This window comes from Dinoponera quadriceps, unplaced genomic scaffold (assembly GCF_001313825.1).
Source record: "Dinoponera quadriceps isolate SergipeBrazil2010 unplaced genomic scaffold, ASM131382v1 scaffold3214, whole genome shotgun sequence".
Taxonomy (NCBI): domain Eukaryota; kingdom Metazoa; phylum Arthropoda; class Insecta; order Hymenoptera; family Formicidae; genus Dinoponera; species Dinoponera quadriceps.
Window position 1 is genome coordinate 65,133 of NW_014557442.1, and position 7,388 is coordinate 72,520.

A 7,388-nucleotide genomic window follows, 5' to 3' on the forward strand; every position below is an offset into this window, starting at 1 on the left:
ATATATATATATATATATATATATATATACACATACATATATACATATATACATACATATATATATACACACACACACATACACACACATTCTATATATCGTATTCCGAGAAGACTGCGTCCTATGTTTCCGTATCTATAAATCGCGACCTAAGAAGCCGTGCATACGAATTATAATACCATATTAGTTTCGAATACAGAGCTCCAGAATATTTGTTCTCCTCAGTTATTCTGACGAGACTCGAGAATTTGTATTTCTAGATCCCATATATTACATATAGCGCGTAATATATTGTATATTATTATACAACATATTTATATATTGTGGAATTATATGCCGAAAGCGCGAAGTGAGTCGTTTGGACGAGATTTGGACGCGCGCACTCGCTTTTTATTTACTATAAGAGGACTAAAAAAATAGTCATTTTATATCGAATATTTGCGCGATGTACAAGTTGTACGATGTGTGTATGTGTGTGCGCGCGCGCGCGTGTGTGTGTGTGTGTGTGCGCGTGCGTGCGTGCGTGCGTATGTATGTTGCGTGTGTGTGTGTATTAGTAGACGTGTTATAAAATTAAATGACTCGATTTATATTTCGTAAACGAGACTACCGACCAATTTTAGTAATTTTTATTGTACTATTTATCGAATTTAATTATTTTGTAAGCGCAGTGACGCTTATCCGTTACCACCAGTTAGTATCATTCTTGTCATCTCTCATTATTGTGTTATTTCATATATATAAGTATGCAGATATTTTGGAACTATCTCCTTTAGATATAACTGTAGCTCATTATTAATAGATAGATGGTCGGTAGCGAAACAATGCAAAAATGTATAATATAATCGCAGCGGAGAAAAACTCGACCATAGCAACAATTAAGACCACATAGCCCATAGTGGCTAACGTAAATGTAATGAAAAGTTAGAAACAATGTTGCTGAAGACAATGATCATGACGTTAATTATCATTGCCAATCAATTATACAAACATTATATAAAGCTGAAGGAGCGGCGAAAGACTGAGACAGAGAGAGAGAGAGAGAGAGAAAGAGAGAGAGAAATGATGATGATGATGATGATTGTAGTAACGAACTAATCGAGATAAAAGAGAAAAAAGAAGAGATGAAGAGATCACAATAATGACGATAAGTTATAACGCTGATATTGTTAATGTTGTTGATACTTGACGAATCATTGTTGTTGATGTTTGTTTCCCCGTGAATACTATACTCTTCTCGCAAGCTATTTATTCATCGTAAGCTCTCATGGCTGCTCTGCATGACCTTCCGAACGGGCGTACCAAATAGTTTCTACCAAAGACTATATCGAGTGATGTGCACGTTAATTTGTTACGCAGGTAGACACACAGCGTCGACAGCTTTTGACACACGAACAACACACATCAATCAAAATATACATGTCATAAAAAGTGAACTTGCGCGTTCGTAAAAAGAACTTGCGCTATAGATAAATGTATAGATGCGTCTCCGACACGCATCGCTTTTTCCTCCATCGATTTCAATTCAAAACACGCATCACATTAAATAATTGAAAATACACGTTAAACCAAAGCAACGTTCGTTAACTACCTTAGAGGTTTCCAAGTACAGTTGTACCTTTCTTTTTGCAAATATCGTCACGTTCATTCGCGTTAATCCTTTATCGATAATCTATGATGTCCGTCACATTTTTTGCGCATTGTAAATTGTAACTTACGTACATATATGCGAATGACTTAATGATATTTACGTGCATGTACGGAAGATATTGTCGTTCCGAGATAAGAACAGAATAATGCACGTATTTATTCGCTTATCGTGTACAGTAAAAGTAACATAGAGCTGTAAACATCTGCACATATAAATCTTTATTTTCCGCATTAATAATGTATCTAAATATGCGTGAAATGTTAGCTCAAATATTCCTGACTTTGGGGGTTTTTTATCTTCTTTATAATGGTTAGTAAAAATTAATAAAAAATTATGTGTATATAATGTGTTTGTATACATCAAAGTGCGAACGTATAGAAATGTTCGTATTAGTAGAAGAGAGACGGAAGCGTCTTCTCTCCCCCCTTCGGAAGAGTCTGCAGTAAATTGTGTAAATGACTGAGTATTATTTTTAACGTGTGCTAGATGATAGCACATATACGGACATTCCAAAAGGATCTTCTATAAATGAGGGAACGGAGAAAAAAAATAAAGAAAAAAGGACACTCGTAATCGCACGTATATGCACGCCATAAATTAATATGTAGCAACTTTCTGGACATGCCCAATATATTGAAATTATATATATTAAAATATAAATGTACACAAAAATAGGAAAAATATTACAAGGTTTCCGAGTAAATAGAGCGGCAATATATAAAGATATTTGAGTACGATGATGAGCTGTGCTCCGACATAATCTTTTCCTCGAAGAATATTGGTCGTTCTTTAACTCAGCTTTTTCAATCTATCTACGTCGATTCTACGTTACATAAATTCAAGAAATTAAGCAAGAAATTTGTATAATTCGATTTTATAATATTCATACTGTGTGTCGAACTTTTATATATATATATAAAAATACGACACACAGTATAAATATTATAAATATTTTATATATATATATATATATATATATAACTCTATGTTAATTTTCATATACTGACTTCAACAATACACTTAAAGGCATTTCACATATTAGAATTCAGAATGATACGTATGCTTTGAAAAACCAAAACATTATAAAGAATTCGCATATAATTACCAACGACACATATACCCAGGCCAAATATTCATATACAGATTCCGTGTAGATGGAAGATGAAATCGATACGTGATGAAGTGATATAGTCTTTGAGTTGAGTCTCTCTCGTTCTTTTCAACTAATCAGTAATCTCTATTACTGTACATGTGTTGTCAAAATGGAAGGCGTTTGAAGACATTGTTAAATAAATGTTATTATAGATTAGATGAGACGAATAACTTTTTTTTAGCCACTTTGTCACTAAAGGATTAGAGTAAGATCTTTTATAAGAAAGACAAAAAAGCTTACTATATACAGAGTATCTAATCGCATACAGAGTGCACTGGGAGATTCCATGAGAAACAACTTTTTTTTCTTTACGTGCTCATCAAAACCACGAAACACATACGAATAATGTAGATTGTTCATCTTCTATCTTATTTATTACGCAACTGTATATAGAATTGATTCGCTATTTTAAATAAAATTTGTCTGATATGAAAAGAATTTCTTACCGATGCCATTGTGAAAGAACAATTGAAAATTAAATAATATGTTGGAATGATACATAAATATTTTTATATATCATTATATGAAGCATTCGTGTTCCAATCGTGTTTAAAAACAAATTTACAGCTTTGATAAGGGCCGATTGAATATTTACGGCAAATGTTTGAATAAGTTCTTTTCGAAGCAGTAAATGTTACGCATAATTGCGTAACATTTACTGTAATAAAATTTTTGCGATGAAAGGGAAAACATGGTTTACATGGCTCCCATGATATTTTATCATCTTTAAATCATTTAAAAACTATTGTTTCGATGCAATTTTGGTAAAGGAAAAGGGTGCTAATTTTTATACAAAAAATCTTCCAGTACACTTCATGTATGTTTAATTCAGGACATCTTATATATTACTCATGAACATACGTGTGTTATCCCCATTGTATATAAATTCATGATTAAATTTATTTAAATTTAAAATAAATTTTTCTAAAAACAAGTTAATTTGTTAATTGGCTTGACCAACATATAAATTGAACAGCGCTGTATTAGAAGAAAAGAGAGAGAGAGAGAGAAAAAGACTATGTTCAAAGATCGTTTTTTTGTTGGATTATTCTCCGCAAATCAGCAAACCTTAACAGTAACTGTCGACCGTAGACCATGGATATAGAAATAAAAGAATGCAATCTAAGCTCGCGGAGGGAATTCCATTGTGGCAACGAGTTGATATATGAAGAATTTTGATTGGATATTATTGTAGCATATATTATAGTATGTGCCATGGAGAATTTCATCATTTCAGAAGTTAGACGACGAATAATATCGAGATGTTCGCGAATATCTGAGCAAATATACAGAGTGTTCCAAACTAATTCTCGGTTGGCGCGGTATGCGAGTAAAACGGATAAAACTGAGCAGAAAAATCATGTGCCATTTTGCAAAATAGTTCACAATTGTTACCGAGAAATTAATTATTTTGTCTCAGCTAGTGAGTATACGGAAACGGTAAGCCGAAATCTGTATAAAGAAAAATGGCTTACTTCTGAAGATCTAGAAACGCTGAGCATCAGTTGATTTCTACAGGCGGAGTAGCGCAGTGAATAGCGAACAGTATATGACGAAATAATTTTGCACCGAAAAGAATCATGCCTTTCGCTATTTCACCCGTTCCGCCTGCACACCACGAAAATCGAGATTAGTTTGGGACACCTAGTGTATACGAGGGTCGTTTGAAGAGTAACTTGATTCGGGTATCCATACAGACATGAACAACGATTGTGTGTGTGTGTTTATATATATATATATATATATATATATATATATATATATATAAAGAAAAAATCTTTAAATACTAAATCTCAAATCGCATCTCATTCTGAAGAAGTGAAGTGAAATGTTCATGAAACATTTGTCGCAAACAAATCCATGAAAGACGCGGTGATGATTCGGAAGACAAAATAAGATTTTTTAACATATTAAAACACTTAAAATCAATGAACGATTCAAACTGTACGATTTAAAGAAACGAATAGTATGAATAGTATGAAAGATTGATCAGGCCGTCCGTGTTCTGTTAGAATGAAAGGGACAGTGAATGCAGTGCGTAACCGTTGCAATCTTCTGCAAGAAAAAATTATTGCGCGCGAAATAACCCCCCCACGGACTGTATCACAAATTATTCGCCAAGATTTATAAATGGTGGATAGAAAAAATCTATGAGGCGTTTACTGACCAAAAAAGAAACACCTTGAAAAATTGGTTGCAAAAATTCAGAAAGGGCGATTACAAAAAAATGTTATCTTTCAACACGAATGTTCGCAATCGTGGAAAAACTTAACAAACAAAATGACGGTCTACGCCCAGAGTTTTGTAGCAATTTGTAAGAAAGCTCTTAGAATCCAACTATGTCGTTGCGAAACCTCTCAATGTCGCAGCTTGTCTCGCGGTAAACTATGGATCTTTCAACAAGATTCTGCGCCAACTCACTAAGTTAATACAACCTAACGCTGGTTGGAAACCAACATTCCTGATTTTTGTCACTGCCAAAAGATAGGCCTTTTGGAGGCCTCGATCTAAACCCCTTCGATCACAAACTGGTGGTCGATGGTGAAGGTGGTTTGAAAAGTCCGTGCAAAAATGAAAACTATTTAATTTTTCGGAGTAAATCTTTTTTATTTTGCAACGTAGTCTCCTTTTAGGATTATACACTTCGTCCAACGCTGCTCCAGTTTGTTGATCCTTTCCGAATAATAGAATTGGTTTAACTGTGCAAAATAGGCATTCATTTCCGCGATCATCTCCTCATTTGGATAAAATCTGCTTCTGGCTAGCCATTTCTTCATATTGGAGAACAAGTAGTAGTCCGAGGGAGTCAAATCTGGAGAATAGAGGGGATGCGGAACGAGTTGGAACCCTAACTCTATCAATTTTGCGGCCACAACTCCAGAGAAGTGAACTGGTGTGTTGTCGTGATGGAAAAGGACTTTTTTATGGGCTAATCGTGGATGTTTTTCTTGCAGCTCGGTTTTCAAACGGTCCAATAACGATGAATAATATGCACCTGTAATAGTTTTATCCTTTTCTATATAATCGATGAGAATTATTCCTTGCGAATCCTAAAAGACAGTCGCCATAACCTTCCCGGCCGAAAGAACGGTCGCCTTCTTTGGTGCAGATTCCCCGTTCTCAACCCATTGTTTAGACTGTTCTTTAGTCTCAGGTGTGTAGTGGTGTATCCATGTTTTGTCCACAGTGACGAAACCACGCCTAAAGTCTTTCTTGTGGATTCCGCTGAAACAGCTACAAACCGTCCTTAGAACACCTCGCACGATTTCATTTTTGGTCAATTGTGAGCAATCGCGGCATCCATTTTGCGGATAACTTTTTCATACCCAAATGTTGATGCAAAATATTATATACCCGTTCACTCGAGATGCCCACAGCAATCTCACGCATCTTCATTTTTCTATCATTCATCACCATATCATGGATTTTATCAATGATTTCTAGAGTAGTGGCCTCAAGAGGGCGTCCAGGACGTTCACTTGTATGGCCGCTCCAAAACGTTTGAAACCATTTATAAACTATTCTAATCGAAGGTGTAGATTCACCATAATGAATTGTGTATCAAGCTTCTCTTTAGTCTCCTGAAGCGATTTGCCTTTCATAAAGTAATGTCTTATCAATACATGAAATTCTCTTTCATCCATTTTTTAGAAATCACTCGACTTCCTCGATTCAAACAGAGAAATAGACCGATCTGGCTGAAACTTGGTGTGTGTTCTTCCAAGAGATGCTACTAACTGAAAATAATCTTGATATACATCGGTGCCATCTTTTTGACTTTGCACGGACTTTTCAAATCATCCTCGTATATGACCTTCTTGAAGAAAAAGCTTGTAAGAATATACATGTAAATTTTGACTCCCTCAAGCGAAGTCTTGTCCGTGCGGCATTCGAAATTCTGCTGCAAATAGTGTGCAAATCGATTGACCAATGGCCGGAGCGTCTCTATATTTAGAACGAAAACAGCCATTTTGAACTCAGATAACACAGGATATCCAATGAATATATGTTGTATGTCCATTTCTAATCGGAATATCCATGGACTTTATAAGATGATGTTATAGGATATATATTTGTGGATACTCTAGAGATATTCCCAAATAGACAACTTTGTACGCTCATATGCTCTATTTTTTGGTCTGTTCTTTTTAGCTGCACCGCTGAACTGGTACAATAAGTTAGAGTGAGACAAGTATATATGCTGCATACAGAAAACGCAACGGTTGTACAACAATTGAATAATTCGTCAACATAATTGGTCTTAATGTAAGGATCTAACAATAAAGATCAATAATCACTGACTGCTCATTGATCGCTTATGTTTCTTCTGAACGCAGTTTAATGAAATTCGAAATTTTTGGTGTGTTCTTTTTAGCTGAACTAGCTGCATTAGTTCAAAAAAATTCACTTACACGTAGAAACGTATAAATCATACGTACAAAATTTTCACGCTTTAGTATATGTCAATTTCTTGAATTAATGCAGCCAGTTCATCTAAAAAAAAAAAAAAAACAGACTGATACAAAAACATTTCACGAATATTTCACATTTTTTATTTATTTATTATTATTATTTATTATTATT